Genomic DNA, 18,773 nt, shown 5'->3' with positions numbered 1-18,773 from the left:
CCTGCTGCCCCGGCAGCGCCAGCCGGGCCCGGCGCCGTGGAGCCCCGCCTGGGCTGGGCATTGCTGCTGCCGCCCTCTGGCAGCCGTGCCCTGGGGCGGCAGCGTGCGCCAAGGGCCGGGCTGAGCCCTGCCGGGCCAGCAGCCCGTGTGGCCACAGCGCCGGCAGCGCCGCTGGCAGGGAGCTGTGCCGCTGCCGCCGTGACAGGCTCTGTGTTCACAGGCATGGCCGGGCGGCGCCTGAGGGGGCAGCAGCGAGAGCTGCAGCTGATCTGCACTGGTGAGTGAGGGCAGCGGGCTGGCAGCGGGGGCTGCCGGGGGGGAGCTGCAAGCCCTGCCCCGGCTGCGGAGGGCTCTGCTCCCGTGGCCAGAGCACACTGAGCTTTCAGGGCCACGGGGGCCATTGCTGGCCCGCAGCTTCGGCCTGATCGCCTTGCTCCCTGCTCCCTCCTGGCCATGGCAAGAGCCGCCTGGCATGGCCCTTGCTGGGGGCTCTCCTCGGCTCCCCACACATCCGGCTCTGACCGTGGCTCTGTTGCTCTCTCTTGCAGCCCTTGAAGACAAAACAAATGACATCAGCCTCGCCGTCGGAAGCCTGGCAATTCAAACCCTCTGCATCCTCAAGTCAGGAGAGCGGGCTCCCATCTCCAGCTTCCAGTGGCTCCGAAATCACCTGCGCAGGGCATGGAAGACACGGCCTCGTCTGTCACTGCTCGGCTGCCTGCCCTGCCGCAGCTCCGTGGAGAGCTGATCCCAGAAGCTCTTTTTGCTGGGGCCACCTGAGTCAGCAGGAATTTTCTTTTACTTCAAGTATGTTTTTTTCTTTTACTTCAAGAATGTTCTTCTTTTTTTTTTTTCCCTTTACCATGTAAATATAGACTGTGTTCTAATACACAGACTGCCAGGATCTTTCTTTTGCTGCCCAGGGTGCGCAGGGCCTAGGGGAAGAGGGGATAAAGGGTGCTTGTGCTCAGCCAGCTGCCCAGGCATGCAGTGGGCAAGGGGAAATGGCCAGAAGGCCCTTGGCCTTTGGTGGTTCTGCTGAAGCCTTTGTGCTGCCCACAGAGCGGCTGGGCAGGGGCCGGAGCTGCGGGGATCCCTGCCAGAGCGCTGCCTGGAGATGGCCACAAGCCCTGTGCCAGGCAGGAAGCGCCATCCGTGCCCTGCTGCCCGTCTGCTGCTGGCTGCCTTGCTGAGGGCTCCCAGGTGCCTCTGCATGGGGCTGCTCTGGAGCTGCTGTGGGGCTGCGGCGCTGCTGCCGGGCAGCTTGGCCGGGCTGGGGCAGGGCCTGAGGGGCTGGGGCGCTGGCAAGCCCTGAGCAATGGGGCTGTCAGAGGCCACAAGCAGCCCCCTGGCAGCCGCCTTCTTCCTGCCAGAGCTGACTTGCCAGGCGGATCCTGGGCACTCTGGAACTAACAGCATCTGTGTTGTTGGAAACCAAATGCAGGGAAATCACAGACCTTTGGTCTTGTCAGCAAAGCTTAGAATTAAACACAGGATTTGATCGGACACCTTGGAAAGGGCTTCCAAACTTAGGTGCTGGGAGAAGGGAGAATGCGGATTTCTAGTTCATAGCAGAGACACCGGGAGGAAAGTTGAAGTGGAGGAAAGTTTAATGTGTTAGAGTCCAAGATCTAGAAAATATCAAAGTAGTTCCAATGGTAAACAAGAAGTTTAAGATGCAGTGCTGGAGGTTTGTGTGTCATAACACGATTGGCTAAGGAAGCTTACAGCTTACACTGTGGCATGAGTGTCTCATGTCTCGCGGCCCCTCCTCGAGACCCCTCTCAGGACCCATCCGCAGCCCCCAGGTCCCCCCACAATGCCCCAGGACCCCTCCCCAGACCCCCCCAAACCCCCAGACCCTCCTGGACCCTCCCCCGCCCCCCCCCCCCAATCCCCTCTCAGGCCCCTCCCGCTCCTGTCCCGAGCCTGGCGGGTCCCAGCGGCAGCGGGGAAGGGGGCGCCGCTTCTGGCTCGCCTCTGATTGGCTGGGGAGGCGCTGGAAAGGCGGGCATTGCTGAGGGTAGCCGCACCATTATTGGTCGGCTTGGGGACGGGCAGCTCGTGATTGGTTGGTTTGCGGCGGGGCGCGTCGCTAATGGCTGGGAGCCCACACACACAGCGGATTAGGGAGATTGTGAGGGGAGAGCGGCTGAGGTGGAGCTGAGGCGGGGCCAGGGGGAAGCTTGAGAGGGTGTTGAGAATTCTCAGGTGGGCTTAGGGGGAACTGAGGGAAATTGGGAGAGTCTGAGGGGATTTTGAGAGGAACTGGAGGATTGTGAGGGGATCTGGGGGGTTTTGAGGTATGATCCCAGTTGCCCCAGTTGTAGTCTCAGTCCTCTCAGCATGGTTCCAGAACCTTCCAGCCGATCCCAGTTGCTCCCAGTGGGTCACATTTTCCTCCCAACATGGGCCCAGTAGCTCCCAGTAAGCCCCAGTCAGGTTCCATTCACACCCAGTATAATCCCAGTATGAGTGTAGCCACTCCCAGTATGATCCCAGTCCCTTGCAGTCTAATCCCAGTTGCTCCCAGTCACTCCCAGTCTGATGCCAGTGCCCCCAGAGTGATCCCAGTTGCTCCCAGCATGGGCCCAGCTGTTCCCAGTGTGCTTCCATCACTCCCCTATGGTTACAGACACTCCCAGGATGGTCCCAGTTGAACCCAGTTGCCCCTGCTCTAGTCCCAGTCCCTCCCCAGATGATCCCAGTCCCTCCCAGCTTGGTCCCACTCACTCCCAGTTGCCCCCAGTGTGGTCCCAGTTCTCCCCTGCATGGTCGCAGTTGTTCCCAGTGTGGTTCCAGTTCCCCCAGTATGGTTCCAGACACTCCCAGTATATCCCAGTTGCCCCCAGCATGTCTGCAGTCATTCCCAGGCACTGCCAGTGGCCCCAGTAAGGTGTCACTTATCCCAGTATGATCCCCCAGTCATGCCCAGTATATCCCAGTTGCCTCCAGCATGCATCCAGTCCTTCCCAGTTCCTCCAGTTTGCTTGCAGCATCATCCCAGTTTCCCTCAGTTGCTCCCAGCTGCCCAAAGTGTGATCCCAGTCGCTCCCTTTCAACCCCAATATGATCCCAGTAAGCTCCAGTTTGATCCCAGTCACATGCCAGCCCTCCCAGTGTGGTCCCAGTATAATCCCAGTTGCTTCCAAACTCTCCCAGTATGGTCCCAGCTGCCTCCAGCGTGGTTCCAGTTGCTTCCTGGATCAGCCCAGTCAGTCCCAGTATGATGCCATTTGCTGCCAGCATGCTCCCAGTTGCTCCCAGTCAGGCCCAGTACGGGGGATGATGTGCAGGATGTGCTGTCAGTCCCTCTCAGATCCTCCCAGTATTAGTCCAGTCCCTCCCAGTATGATCCAAATAGGAGCCCAGTGTGCTCCCAGTCCCTGCCAGTATGAACCAGTTGTGCTCCACATGGTTCCAGTTGCTCTCTTTCACCCTCACTTTTGTTCCAGTCACTCCCAGTATGTCCCAGTGCAGCCCAGTTCCCTCCAGCATCTTTGCAGTTCCTTCCAGTATGATCCCATTTGCTCCCAAGCACTCCCAGTCAGCCTCAGTGTAGTGGCACTCACTGCCAGAATGATCCCAGTCAGCTCCAGCATGATCCCAGTTCATCCCAGTATAAGCCCAGTTTTCTCCAGTCACCCCCAGCGTGCAGCCAGTCACTCCCAGTTGCTCCTGGCATGATCGCAGTTATTCACAGCTGTTCCCAGTCACCCTCAGCATAATCCCAGTCACTCCCAGTATATCCCATTTGTCCCTAACATGGTGTCAATTGCCCCCCGCAGGCTCCTACTCGCTCCCAGCATGATCTCAGTATGATCCCAGTATGATCCCAGTATCCATCAGTGTGATCACAGTCTGCCCTGATACGGCTGTATGATCCCAGTATGATGTCAGTACAAAGCCAGTACAGCCCCAGTCACTCCCAGTATGATGTCAGTACAAAGCCAGTACAGCCCCAGTCACTCCCAGTACGATCCCAGTGCAGCCCAGTCCCTGGCAGTGCTGCCACTGCTGGGATCCCCCAGGCCTGTGTGCGTTCCCCCCTGGCGGATGTGCCGAGAGGAGCCCCAAGGGCTGGCAGTGGCCAGGCAGGGTCCCCAGCAAGGCCCAGTTTGGATGTGCAGCCCCCAGTTTGCCCAGTTTGCCTCTCCTTTGGCCCGGGCCGGCTTCCCCCCGCCCGCAGCGGCTGGGAGCAGCCGAGAGCCCCGCGCTGCCCATGCCGACCTGTCCCGGCTCCATCGCCGCTGCTGCCACGGGCTGCGAGGGCTGCGGGAACGGGACACCGAGGGTGTGGCTGCTGCTGGGGGAGGAGGAGGAGGGAGGGAAGGGCAGGGATGGAGGGGGAGGAGGAGGCGGGGTAAGGGGGGAGGAGGAGGAGAAGGAATGGAAGGGGCGGGATGGAAAAGGAAAGAGAGCAGCGATGGAAGGAGGAGAAGGAGGTGGGGTTACGGAGGAGGAGGAGAAGGGATTGAAGGGGGAGGGATGGAAGTTGAGAACGCAGTGGGGATAACACAGAGGAGCTAGAGGGGGTATGGAAGAGGAGGATGGGAGGAAGAGGAAGAGGAGGGACAAGGGCGGATCAAGGCTGAGCTGAGGGAGCCATGCGTTCCAGCCTTGCCTGAATTCGCAGCCCCCACCTGTGGGATCATCGCCCCCCCCCCCCCCCCATGGCGCAGGTGGGCGGGGAGGGGGAGCCCGGCCCGGATATCCCGGGGGGTCCCTGGGTTGGGTTTTTGGGGGGATGTTTGGAGAATGAAGAAGTCCAAGGCTGAGCGGAAAAGGCCCCTCGGGGGGACATCGGGGGGTGGCGGTGGCGGCTGCCGGCAGAGGCAGCCTGGAGGAGCAGAGCCCTGTGTCCCCCAGGAGGCCAAAGTGGGGAGGCCAGAGAGGGGGGAGCGCCGCCATTGGCAGGAGCCTCAAGAGCCTGGAGAGGGGCAGGGGGGACTCCTTGGAGCCGCTGCAGCCCAGGGCAGAGAATGAGGGGAGAAGGGAGCCCGGGAGCCCAAACAGCCCCGGCATCCCGAAATGGGGAGAGCCAAGAGGGGGGAGCTTTTGGCATTGCTGGCACTGCCAGCAGCCTGGGCAGGGCGGGCACCCAGGAGAAGGGGGAACCCCAATCCAAGCGTGACCCGAGCAGCTGGGACAGGGGGGAACCCCCGAACACCAGAGGGGAGGGACCAGGGACGGGGAACCCCTGGGAGGCTTTTTCAGGGCTGAATCTTGGTGTTTGGGAGGTTTTTCTGGAGCCCACATGGCCGGACTAGAGATGTACCTGGGCAGAGAGACCTTCAAACTCAACGTGTGTTGGCATAGATGGAACAGGAAAGCCTTATAAATATTATTGACTGGCTTTTCATTCCAATCTTGCTTATAGTTACTATATTCTCAAAAGCTTTTGAGAATATAGAAACTATAAGCAAGATTGGAATGAAAGCAAGCTTTTAGATAGCTTAGTTACTGAACAAAAGGAAAACAATGGTGTGGCCCGACTGAAGGTAATCCTCTTCTGATGAAACAATTCCCTCTGCTTGCAGACAGGTCCAAGGGCCCCAGCAGACCCTACTAGCTCAGCAGAAGGGCTCCAAAGAGGAGTTTTTAGGGTTTAAAATGTAACACAGTATGGTGATGTAATGATTCTTACAGGCTGTATGTAAATGCTAAAGGATTTGTATCTTGTACTGGACTGGTTAGTGAGAAATAGAATATTCAACACAGAAGAAGATTTATTGATTGTAACAGGAACCTTACACTCTTACACTCTTCCCCTCTTACTCTCTCACCTTCTCATCCTCTCTGCTCCTCTCTTCTCTCAGGCCTGCTCCAAGCTGTGGCTGGCAGCTCCAAGCAGGGCCCTGCACCCAGGCCCTTTGCAATAAACCACAAGTTCCACGGCCTGGCTGCAGAGATCTCTCGTCTCCGTCCATCCCGACCGTGCTACACCCGACACTCCTACAAACGCGCTCATCCCTTGTTTTCCCCAAACCAGGATTTCCCATTGCCAACCCTGAGAGGCTGCGAGGAAGAGGAAGATGCCCCGGGACACTGAGGCAGGTGAGGAGGAAGTCAGTGCCCCTTTCCCCTCTGTGCTGCTCCATCTCCCAGCCCAGCACGGCCCCCGGCTGCAGCACAGCCCTGGGGGGATCTCGTTGCCCTTGCCTGTGGCACGGAGGCAAATCCCATGCTGTCCTTGTCCTTCCTCGCCCAGAGCAGGAGCTGAGCATGGAGAGCAGGGAGGACAAATGCCCACGGCAGAACCTGGTGGCAGAGGCCGTTTTGAGCGGCTCCACGGTGCAGGAAGCCAACGGGGAGGAAAAGGCCCAGAGATGCCGCACGAGGAGGGGCTGCAAACGCAGATGGCGGGGATGTGAGGGGGAAAGAGGTAGCCTGGGCTGGGAAGGCGGCCAGAGATGGAGCCAGAGCTCGGAGCTGGTGCTCCATGAGCAGCTCCATGATGGGGAGAAGCCCCACACATGCGTGGAGTGTGGGAAGAGCTTCAGGTGGAACTCCGAGCTGATCAGGCACCAGAGGATCCACACTGGGGAGAGGCCCTACGAGTGTGGGGAGTGTGGGGAGAGCTTCAGCCGGAGCTGCAACCTGATCCTGCACCAGAGGACCCACACTGGGGAGAGACCCTATGAGTGTTCCAAGTGTGGGAAGAGGTTTCAGACCAGCTCCCATCTCCTCCGGCACTATCGGATTCACACAGAGGAGAGGCCCTTCCAATGCCCCGACTGTGGGAAGGGATTCAAGCACAACTCTGACCTCGTCACCCACCGGCGCATCCACACAGGGGAGAGGCCCTACGAGTGTGATAAATGCAGGAAGAGGTTTCAGACCAGCTCCAATCTCCTCCAGCACTATCGGATTCACACAGAGGAGAGGCCCTTCCAATGCCCCGACTGCGGGAAGGGATTCCAGCGCAAATCCGACCTTGTCAAGCACCAGCGCATCCACACAGGGGAGAGGCCCTATGAGTGTCCCCAGTGTGGGAAGAGCTTCTCCTGCAGCTCTAACTTGACCCAACACCAACGGAGGCACCGGTAAGGGAAGCCCTGCGAGTGCCCCGAGTGCGGGAAGAGCTTCGTGCGCTGCTCCAGCTCCATCCCCCACTGGAGGAGGCACTTTGGGCACAGCCCTGGTCACTCACATTCCCTGTGATCCATGTTGGGAACACACCTGGCTGCTTGTTCTTTGGTTTGGCCTGAATTTTTTTCTCTTCTCCATCTCTCTCTACTCCAAAAGTCTGGAGGGATGGAACAGTCACCTCAAAACCACTCATATTCCACTGAAAATAACTGAATTTTAACCCCAAAGGGCTCAATTCCACCTCAGATTGCTTGTTCCTTCCTCAAAAAACTCAATCCCAGGCCAAACTCAATCCATTCCACAGCTGTCAAGTTGAGATGGAGTTGGAAGGAGATTGGGAGAAGTGGGATCCCAATTTGGAGCAATGGGATGGGGATTGTGTGTGCCTGGGTGTGTGGGATGTATTTGATAGCAAATAAAACTTTCAGAGTTACTGATTTCTGTCCCGTTCATTTTCAGTCATTTCTGTTTGCAGAGTGCCACCTTCTCAGCTGATTCAATTCCTATAAAAATCCCATTTTTAAAATCATCTAGCCTCTAACAATTAAAAGCCAATATCAAAATAAAACCACGCACCCCCAATAAATCTTTTAAAAATAATTTTAATTGTTTTGGAGTACTTAAGGATGTTATTAAAGTTTAATTGTTTGGTTGAAATGTCTGAGAAATTATAGTGGTGTTTGGTTTTGTGTTTAGTATATTTGTAATACGAATTGTTTTACTAAGGTGTGTTAGATTGTATGTTAGTTTTTTAGATATTTTTTATCTAAACTACATTAGTCATCAAGTTAAAACTTTCAAAAGGTATTTCTTGATATATAATTTGTTTATTTATATGCATTGGTAATATTATAGTAATAGTTGTTGGTTTGGTTTGACTCATTCTTGGAGTATTGTAAAGAAGAGTTGAGATTTTAATATTTTATTTTTATTATAATTACTTAATTTCAATTATTATTTCTTTGTTTATAATTTTATTGCAATTTGTTGAGGGGAAAGGAAGGAAGTTCAAGGGCAGGAACATTTTTTCCTGGCTGGGAACTGGAATTCCAGACCCTGGGAGTGTGTGCAGGACCCCACAGACTGGGATCAAATATGGGCTGGGATCAAATATGGGCTGGGATCCTTTGGATTGGGGCTGCACAGACTGGGACCATATGGATCAGGACCACACAGACTGGGATCAATTGGCCTGGGATCAAATATGGACTGGGACTGTTTCTGAAAGTAACTTTGTTCTATAGTTTTTATTTCTGGTGTTAATTAAGCTTGTGAAAAGGCTGCTTGTGTTAAACTGCCTGCTTGGGTGGGATAACATCCAATGCACCCAGGATGAGGACACCTGTACAGATCTGCCAACTATCAGCACTCCCCGTCTGAAGGCACAGTGCACCAAGGCCCAAAAACTGGAGGTGATAAAGAGAAGGAACCAAAACCACAGCCAAGAAACACACATGCTCTGAAAAGGCAGACCCAGGGAGGGGCCATGTAAAATCATTCCTGGAATATGTAAAGTAGTTTATGGATATGCATGAGGCTCTATGAATATGCACCAGGCTGATGTAAGGGGAAAGGTATTTCAGGGCAATGCAGATTCCTTGGTTGTGGTTTTAGTCCATTCTTATCACCTCCAGTTTTTGGGCTTTGCTCCACTCTGACTCTGAGAAATTGAGGTTTTGGGATTTTTAGTATGTTGTGTGTGGAAGCAAAATGGAGGGCACAGTGTTTCGTCCTGGGTTTCTTCTTCATGCTTCTTCCTTCTTCTTCATGGGTTTGGGTGGCTTTTTGTAATTGGGCAGAAATTCCACATTGCAGGCTCTTTGGGATCAGTTATTGGGTTAAAAGGGAAAATAATCTAGGTGTCAGTTCCTAATTGGATAGTTTAGTCTTAAAAGACCTTGGAACAAGAGATTGTTGGCCATTTTGTGCCTTCTAATGAAGAGCTGCTGAACTCCCAGTAATGAGGCTGTTTTACTGATAAGAAATAATAAACACTTGAGTCTGAACATGAATTACTGTCTCAAGTGCCTTCAATCCAGAGCCAGTGAAACCAACAACTGGTACCCCACAGCTTGAGGTAGTGCCAAGGCAGAACTTGTTCGTGCTCTTTTCCCCTGGTGATTTTCTACTCCCGTCCAGACTCTGATAGCAAAGCCGTGCTGGTGACAAAAGATTGACCTTGGCATCCTGGGGCACTTTCTGGGTGGGTGTTTGAATCTGCTTTTCCAGGCCTCGGGCTGAGCAGGGTGAGGCCGAGGCCTGGGCCCCTCCAGGCGGCGCCGGGAGCACCCGGGGCAGCGGCGAGGGGTGGCCCTGAGGGGCAGCACAGGGGGCATTTCCCCCGAGCGGGCGGGCGGGCGGGCAGCGGGGAAAGGCGCCCTGGGCACAAGGGCCGGCACAAGGGCCCCGGCTCTCTGCAGTGCGGGCGGCCCAGCGCCAATCGCTGCTCCCGGAGCCGCTGCCAGGGCCGGGTCTCCTCCCCGCCGCTGACCCTGCACCTGCAGAGCTGCCTCCGCCTCTGCCGGGCTCCCCGGCACGGACGGCAAGGATGTGGACACGCTGCAGCAGGGGCCCAGCAGGGACACCCAGATGGTGCCAGGGCTGCAGCTCCTCTCCTGCAAGGAAAGGCCGACACAGCTCGGCTTCTTCAGCCTGGGAAAGAGACCCAGCCTTGATCGAGCTGTGGCCTTCCAGTACCTGAGGGCAACCTACAAGAAAGCTGGACAGGGACTTTGTACAAGGGCAGGCAAGGACAGGACAAGGGAACGTGGATCCAAATGGAGAGAGATTAGGTTTAGGTAAGGGATCAGAAAAAAGACTCTCCTGGAACAGGTTGCCCAGAGAAGGTGTGCGTGTCCCGTCCCTGACAGTGTTCAAGGCCAGGCTGCATGGAGCTCTAGACAAGCCGGTCCAGTGCAAGGGGTCCCCAGCCACAGCAGGGGGGTTGCAGCCATGGGATTTTCCAGATCCCTTCCAAGCCAAACCATGCCACGACTCCATGATTCTGGGATACTTCCCCTCCTCATCCTCTGGCAGAAAAAGAAACTTGGCCCCAAGTTCCACACTGCAGACCATGTCTTTTGGCAGCCTGCCACTGTGTCAACAGAGGATGAAAAGAGATGACATTACTGACACGATTTCCCTTTTCTACTTGAAAAGTAAACGCTCTGCTCCTGTCCACTCTGGCAAAATTGTCAGAAGAGGCAACTGTTCCCCATGAAATGCTTGGTCTCATGCAAAGAAGAAAGAAGCCAGAAGCCAACACTCTTCGTTATTGCTACATTGTTTTCTTTGGTTACTTCTCTAATAGGAATGACTTTGGGGTGTGATTTGTTTGTTTCTCTCTTTCGTTCCTTGGGGCGCGCGGCGGCTCCTCCGTTGGGTTCGCGGGGGCAAGGGAGGAACGGCCGTGAGCTCCGGCGGCTCCGCAGCAGCAGCAGCAGCAGCACCACCACCACCACCAGCAGCAGCGCTTCTCTCGATCGGTTTTCTGCTCGACTTCCCACTCGCTCGACATCCCCTTCTCCCTCTCACACTCACTCTACTCCTGTCCTGTCCCGTGCTGTCCGTGTTCCGCCTCTCCCAGCCCGGCTGATGCCGCGTCCCGCAAGGCGCCCCTCGGTGGGGCCGCCCCGTGCCCGCCCCTGCCCGGCCCGCTGTGGTTCTGCCTCGGCCGGGCTCTCTCCATCCTGGCTGTGGCGCCGCTGGAAGAGCCGCTCGCTCTGGTGCTGGCGGAGCAGCGTGGGCTTTTGGCTGCGCCTGGCGCTGGCTCTGGCCCAGCCCCGGCCGAGGCCCCGGCCCCTAACGAAGCCCCTGCCGTGGTTCCGCCCGCAGCTGCCCCGCTGCCTCCCGGCTCCTGCCCCGTGGCCGACAGCGTGGCCGGCAGCTGCCCCGCTCCGAGCTCCGCCGCTCGCCAGCTCGGCCGCCGGCCCCGAGCCGCCACAGCCCGGGGCAGCTCGGCAAGCAGCAGCGCGCCGGGCGGGCGGGTGCCCCGGGCAGACAAGCAGCAGCACGGTGCCGCCCGCACGGGCGGAGAGGCCTCCCCTAGAGCAGCTCTAGCGGCAGGGCCCGCTGCTGGGCAGCGGCGGCTGCGGCAGCGTTTACTCCGGTCCCCGCCTCGCCGACGGTGCCCCGGGAAGAGACGGGGCCGGCTCAGAGGGCGGCAGCGGGCGGCGGGCGGCGGGCGACGAGCTCAGCCCGCCGCTGGCCGTGGCTCGCAGGCGGCCATCAAGCGAGTGTCCCGGGAGCGCATCTCGGAGTGGGCGCGGCTGGGGAGTGAGCGGGGCCAACGGGAGGAGCCGGTGGGGCGTGCCGGGCGGGGCTGAGGCGAGGCCCGGCAGGGCGGCAGCCGGAACGCTGCGAGGGCAGTGAGCGTGGAGTGAGCGGGGGCCGCGCAGCGCCCCAGGCCGGGCCATGGCGAGCCGCGGCGGGGCCGGGCAGGGGCTGCCCGAGGCGCGGCGCAGCATCGGCCCCACTGACGGCATCGCGGTCCCCCCGCAGCACAAGGGCGCCCTTGTGCCCCTGGAGCTGGCTCTGCTGTGGATGGTGCTGCGGCCTGGTTCCGCGGTGTCGTGCGGCTCCTGGACTGGTTCGAGGTGCCCGAGGGCTTCATGCTGCTCATGGAGTGTCCGCAGCGCTGTCAGCACCTCTGGTACTTCCTGCATGAGCGGCGGTTCCTGACGGAGCCCGTGGCGCGAGGGCTGTTCTGCCAGGTGCTGGAGGCCATGGGGCGCTGCAGCAGCCGCGGCGTCCTGCACTGCCACATCAAGGCCGAGAACGTCCTCGTCAACCTGGCCACGGGCGAGGCGAAGCTCATCGACTTCGGCTGCGGCACGATCCTCCAGGACACGTTCTACACCTGGATGTCAGGTGAGCCCAAAGCCGGGGCCCAGCCGGGCAGCAGAGTACCCCCCCTGGCTGGCAGAGGGGGAATAGGGAGGGAAGGAAGGAGGGAGGGAAGGAAGGAGGGGGAATCCACCTTCAGCCAGCTGCAGCCAAGTTGCTTTGTGGCAGGGCAGGGGCTGGCTGTTGTGGAACGGGAGCTGGCTGGGAGGGAGGGAGCAGCATGGGCCTGATGAGCTGTGCCCGTGTCCCATAGGAACGCCGGAGTACAGCCCACCAGAGTGGATCCTCTTTGGCTGCTACCATGGCCAGCCAGCCACCATCTGGTCCCTGGGCATCCTGCTCTATGAGCTGCTCTGTGGGCACCTTCCTTTCCACACCAACAAGGACATTGTCTGGGGCCAGCTCTTCTTCCCACCCCGGGTGTCTCAAGGTGGGGATGCGCCTTCAAGGCACGAGGGGAAGAATGGGATTGGGAGGGGCAGCTGGCACATAAGCGTCCTGCTCTTGCAGCTGGTGAGGAGGAGGATCTCCTGGGCTTAGCTGAAGGAAGTGGCACCTGTGCCTCTGTGCTGGTGTCCTCCGCAAGAGAGGATCGATAGGAAACTTTTGGCTGCAGCTCTGAGCACTCCTGGTGTGGCCTGGGCACTGTGGAATGTGGTTGAGCATGGACAGGAGCCTTGTCTCGCTGAGCGGCGGTTTCTGGTTTCTCTCCGCAGAGTGCCAGCACCTCATCAGGTGGTGTTTATGCATGGAGCCCACAGACAGGCCAGCACTGGCAGACCTTTTTGAGCATTCTTGGCTGCAGGAGCCCTGCCTGGCCCAGGAGACAGCAGAGATGCCTCCCTGTGCACAGTAGGATCCAGGAGCCCAGCAAGCAGCAGCGGCACACGTCTCGTGGCGCTGGAAGAAAACCCCGGAGCGTTTCCCTGGGGCCGCGGCACGGAGGAGAGAGCGCAGCCGAGGAGATGCTGCTTCCGCTGGTCCCCGCGAGCTGTGGAGGGAGCGGCTCCGTGCTGCCCGTCCCATTGGAGAAGTGGTGGCAGTGCGGTGAAGGTGCCACAGACTGGGACAGGGGAAACATCCCCCTGCAGCTCAATGGCATCGTGATGTCCCTGCAAGCCGGGGCACAGCTGGCGTGTTCTTCTGGAGCACGACATGGAGCTGGGAACACCATCCTGGAGCTGGCCGCTGGCGGGGCAGAGCCGATTGGCTTTGGCGGTGGCCCCTGCCTGGAGGACACGCTCTGTGCCCCGATGGAATCAAGATGAGTCCCCAGCCGGCGCAGGGGCGGGGGATGCTGGTGCTTCCAGGCACGGCAGGGCTCGGCCTGGCCACGCGCCGGAGGTTCCCCGCTCAGCGGCGCTGGGGAATATTAATTTTTCCGCTGGCCGCCGAGCTGCTTTTTGGCAGGACAGGGGATGGATGTTGTGGAAGGGGAGCCGGCTCCTGGCCTTGCTGACAGCTTCTGCCAGCCAGCCTGGCAGGGGCTGAGGCGGGGGCAGCCAGCCTGACAAAAGCATCCACCCATGTGGATGGGGGCGGCAGAGGGGGACGGCTTCCGAAGCTGTGCCCCAGCTAGTCTGCTCTGCACGCCCTTGAGGAAGGGGTGCATTTACGGGCCGGAAAGGTGGGGATTTTCCCCACCCGTGGACAGGTTTAATTCTCACATGGAGTGGTCAGACCCTCCTCAGGCCCATGAAACGGTGATAGGCTTTGTGTTTTTTCTTGTTTCCAAGTCTTGTTTTGAATTGACTTTAGTGCAATTGTTCTTTGTTTTTCCCAGGAGGATTACACCTGGTGCCCGGACCGGACAGGGAAGCGCCTGCAGCGTCCGTGGAGCTCGTCCAGTGCCAGCGCTGCCCCAGGGGCCACGGTCTGCAGGGACAGCCCCTTCGAGAAGGACGAGGACCTGGTTTGGGATCGGCTCCTCTCCTGGCAGCAGCTCTCCAGAGGTGGGCACCCGGCTCCACAGCTCGGCTGGCAGAAGGGCTCCGGGCAGGCGGCAGCGGGCACACGGGCATCCCGCTCTTGCAGCTGCTGAGGAGGTTGCTGTGCCGGGATTAAGCAGAGGAGGTGGAACGTGGCCTGCCCCGCTGCCCTTCTCTAAAGACAGAGAATGGGTCAGGAGGTTTGGGCTCTGAGCACAGCCAGCAGCCTGGCCCGGGCACAGGCCATGGCGGGACAGGGGGACAGGAGCCTGCTGCCACTGACCGTGGCTCTCTGGTTTCTCTCCGCAGGCTGCCAGCACCTCATGCCATGGGAACGGCACCGCTCGGCCTGCCAGGCTGGGAGGGCTGGAGGGCGGCCGGTGTTCATTTGCTGTCAAAAATAAATTGGGTTTTTTGCCATTGTCATCATCGGAGCGTTTCTTTCCTCCTTTTCCAAGCTCTTGGCCTCCCTTCCTCCAGGGTAATCTTTTTTCTCCTTCCTCAACCGCTTGATGGCATTTGGCAGGGGGGGTTAAGCAACGTGAAAAATTCAACAACAGCTCCCGTTGCCAACTGCAGCAGCCCCTTCAAGAGCCCTGAGCTTCCACCAAAGGTCAGTGTGTGCCTTGCAAAAGGAAGTGCTTTGCAGTGATGGGGTTGTTGCCCTGCTGCAAAAGCTGGGAGGAAATCAGAAATGGAAAAATGCCAATTTGGCTCAACCACCGCCCAGGTTCTTCATCTTTTCCCTCTTCTCCATGACAGGCAGGGCTGGACTCCAGCAAGGTTCAAGTCCTTGGTGCTCTCTGGCATCAAAGGGATCAAGTAAACTCTTGCACGCAGGGACTACAACAGGGCTACTTGTCAGATCCCAGGAAATTCCTCTGGCTGCCCTGGAGGACTCGAGTCCCTGCCCAGGGGGCTCAGAGACCCTGGCACAGAGCCCAAGACCCCTGTGCCTTTGATTTAGCCCTTGGAAAAATCAACTTTATATGAAGAGTTGCAAGCCATGACAGTTTAAGTAGAATGACAGTGAATTTATCCCAGGGTGAAAAATAGATTTTTGGGGGTTTCTAGAATGGGGCTTCAGGGGGCAAGATGGAGGAATCTGGGCGTGTCCAGCCTTTCTCCTTCGTCTTGGCCTCCATCTTCTGCTGTGATGTTGGCACTTTTAGAATGGTTAAGAGTAGAAGCTTACTGTCTAACATAGGTGATAGGTATTGGAAAGTAATTGTAAATATCGTACAGGTAGTTTTTAGGATTAAAAGATAACACCGCCCTGGGGCAGGCAGAGTGCCTTAGACTGTCTTGCTGAGAGGACCTTGGCAGTACAGGAGAAAGAATTTTATAGATAAGATACAAGAAACAACCTTGAGAGCGGGAAATGAAGAGCTCTGACTCCTTCTTCGAGCACCGGGCTGGGAAAAGAGACTTTGGAACTTATCTCGGGCTCACTCTGACCAGCGAGAGACCCCGAGAGCATGAGTCCGTAAGACGAAGTCTTGAGGGATTGGCTCCAAAACATAAATATCCTTGTTGGCTGTGTCTTCTTGACCAAGAAATCCTTCAAAGCTCTTGTAACTACAAGTCTTGCAGCCCTGTGAGCCATGCGGTGCAGATGTGAGCCAAACTCACCCTTCCTGTCTATGTAGAAGAGAAGAAAACGCAATGGCATCATCTGAAAAACTCAGAGGTCCGCTCTCTAGCTCCTTCCAAACTCCTTCAAATGGCCCAAAGTGGGATTTAGCTACAAATAGATGACAAGGACTCTTAGTGCTGGCTCTTGGACTCCAGAGCAGCTGCTTTAGAATCTTTCACAGAACCCTGTGCAGTTCTGTGGTGCCAGAAATGGATCATTTGAAGAAACTTTCCCAACTGACTTGCATGGAGGTTTGTTTGAAGGGTATTTGAGGAGAAAGGCTCGCGGCAGAGCTCTGGGCTTTGGCCTAGCTGTGTCCCCTGCTGATTGTCAAGTGTGCCATCAGCTGCAGGGCTTTCTGGGCTAAAACTATCATCAAGTCACTGGGGCTTGCTCTTTTTGGCCTCTAAAAGCTGGAGCCACTTTCGGGGCAAATTTGGAGACCTCATCTCTGGGAGGATGGAGCAGCTAGGATTTTCCCAGTTGCTGGGAATGGTTCTCCAGGCCCTGGGTGTAAAACGGGGCTGCCCAGCAAGTGCAGATCTGCAAGATGATAAACAATTGTCTTGGTTTGAAAAGAGAGGTGTCTGCTAAGGAAGGCAGAAGCCTTCTCTGAAATGGAAAATGTCAATCCCCTCCCTTCAAATGATTCTCATTTAGAAATTCAAATGCTCTTGGGAAAAGATATGGGGATAGGACTGAGCCCGCAGAGCCGGGCAGCGTTTGCTGATGCTCTGAGCCCTTCCTAAAGATCCTGTGCGGGCTGTCTGAGACACCTGGGGCCAGGGATTCCTTCCAAGCTGGGCCACTTTGGCTGGGCCGGGGGCGGCCCCGGGGCAGAAGGCAGTGTGTGCAAGGGCCCTGGGTGGCACGCTGCAGCACGGTCACCGTGCCATGGAACGGAAGCCGGTGTCCAAGGCCCCTTTGTGACACGTGGGAAATAGAAGCTTGCCCGGCTGCTGGCAACACGCAACGGGGCACAAGGGGACAGAGCGGTGCCGTGAGGAGCCCCCGCACAGCGCACTCGCTCCCGTCTGACCCGGAGCTTCTCCGCGGCGCTGTTCCTGCAGCTGAGCTCGAGGCCAGAGCACAGGACTCGCTGACCCGTGGCCTTCCTGAGGCTTCTATTCTGCAGCTGCCCTCAAGGGCAGAGCGTGGGACTTGGTGCCCCGGAGCTTTCCCAAGGCATCTCTCCTGCAAGGAGCTCCAGGCACAGCCATGGAGCAGAGACCCCCGAGAGTGCCCAAGCTGGCCTGGGTGGAGGAGGAGGAGAAGGAGGAAGAAGGCCCTGGGGCTGCCCCAGCACAGGAGTCAGAAGAGGTGGTGCCGTTCCATCCACCGCAGGAGGGTGAGTGGCAGAGCTGGGCTGTAGGGCTGGAGCCTGCAGTCAACTTGGGCCCATGCAATGCCATGCCATGCCATGCCATGCCATGCCATGCCATGCCATGCCATGCCATGCCATGCCATGCCATGCCATGCCATGCCATGCCATCCCCTGGGGAAATGCCCATGGACAGGAAGGAAGAGGGGCCGGGCAGACACCCCGCAGTGGCCGTGCTCCATCCCCTGGGGCATCCCGGGGCTCTCCCTGCCTGGGCAGCGCAGGGCTGGGCTCTGTTCTCCGGCTTCTCCCGCAGCCCCTCAGCTCTGGCTGCACTCACTCTTTGCCAGATGCAGCCCTGGAGCGCACACAAGAGCAGGGATCCAGCCGTGGCCGCTTCCGCAGAACAGCGCAGGTACCTGCAGCCACCCCCAACTGGGCTGGGCCTGCTGTCCCTGCTCAGCCCAGCACCGTGTGTGCAGCACTCCATGCAACATCCCCGGCTTCTTGCCCTTCTCCTACAGCTCATCTGCGACTTTATCCGGAGCTTTGGGCAGGAAGAGACCAGCACCATGGGCACTGGGCTCAGAGCTCACTCAGAGCTCCTCAGTCATGAGACCAGTGCCGCCCTGCTGGATTTGCTCCTGGAGAAGGGTGTTGCCAGGCCAGAACAAGTGAGCAGCCTGGGGCCAGGCTTCAATTCCCCCATGAGTCCCGTGGCTTCCCCAGCCACGCCTGCTGGTCCCTGGGAGCCTTTGAGGCCATGGCAGTGCGCTGGCGAGGGAAGCACTTCTCCGGGGACCCTGGGGACATGGCTCCCTGTGGCAGCTTTCCAAGTCTCCCCGTGCCTTCTCCAGGTGCCCGCCATGGTGAGGTCCATTCACCGATGGCTCCTGGCCAATGATTCTGCCCAGCACAGGCTGGACAAGGCCCTGCTGAATCTCACCAGAGCACAGCCGGGTGATGCAGTGGTGACGCTCCTGCGTGTGGCCCCGTCCTGTGACAGGTATGGGGCCCACCTGCCCAGAGGGCTCAGGCCTCCCCAGTCCATCACCCTGTACCGCCTGGCCCAGGCGTCTGAGCAACAGAGAGTTCCAGGGCCCTCTGGCTGCTGCCTTTCCCAGCCCTGGCACGTCAGCCCCCGAGCCTGCTGCCATGCTCCCTTGCCGTCCCTCAGGGGCCTGTCCCCACAGGGCTGGGCTGCCTGGCTGCTGCTGGCCAGGCCCAGTGGGCACAGGCAGAGCCGGCAGTCAGCCCGGGCCGCTAGGGATGCCCAGGCCACGGTGCTGTGTCTGAGACCCCCCTGAGACAGAGCTCTAACCCCGCAGAGTGGCCATCTCCATGTGGAAGACCATCATGTGCTCGTCCAGGACTGCAGAGCCAGTGCTGCTGATCCTCCTGGATGTGCTGGGCAGCTGGCCAGAGCGCAGCACGTGCACCTCCAATGGGGCCAAAACGGGTGTCTTTGGCCTGGCTGTGAGTTTCTGCAAGTGGCCTTTGCTGGCCACAAGGCCGCCTCTCCAGCAGCTCTCCATCCTCCTTCCCCCACTGCATCTCCCTGCCTCAGGCGCTGGCCTCAAACCTGGCCCAGGGGCAGCTTCAGGCCCACCAGGCCCCGTGCTCCCCCTGCCAAGGTCTCTGCGGGCCTCTCCCTGCCCTGCTCGGGCCCTGCCCCAGGGACACCTGGGCACTGAGCGCTGTCTCGGGGGTCTTTGTCCCTTGCAGGCAACCGTGGTGATGTGGAAGATGCTCCAGGAGCCCCATGTGCCACGTGTAGTGACGTCATATTTTCCCCAGCTATTTGTGCATCTGCTCTTCCAAGTGTTCTTCAGCACAGAAGAGATGCCACAGGAGGTCGATGCCTTCTGGAAGGAATGCCTGCAAGAGCACGGCCTTGCCACCAGCCCCAACAGGTGCTCCATGCCAGTCCTCCTGTCCCTGCCACGTGGCC

General features: G+C 58.4%; 1 protein-coding gene and 1 pseudogene across 1 annotated transcript in view; one reads left to right on the top strand and one right to left on the bottom strand.

Annotated features, from left to right (window-relative positions):
* The window catches only part of LOC136570728 (uncharacterized), a 2,607,743-nt pseudogene that overhangs the window by 2,411,467 nt on the left and 177,503 nt on the right, over positions 1-18,773 (top strand).
* The window catches only part of LOC136570729 (uncharacterized), a 2,347,277-nt gene that overhangs the window by 2,263,246 nt on the left and 65,258 nt on the right, over positions 1-18,773 (bottom strand).

The sequence above is a fragment of the Molothrus aeneus genome, unplaced genomic scaffold, assembly GCF_037042795.1.
Source record: "Molothrus aeneus isolate 106 unplaced genomic scaffold, BPBGC_Maene_1.0 scaffold_36, whole genome shotgun sequence".
Taxonomy (NCBI): Eukaryota; Metazoa; Chordata; class Aves; order Passeriformes; family Icteridae; genus Molothrus; species Molothrus aeneus.
Note: the sequence above shows the minus strand (reverse complement) of the source record. Positions and strands in the feature narration are given on the sequence as shown.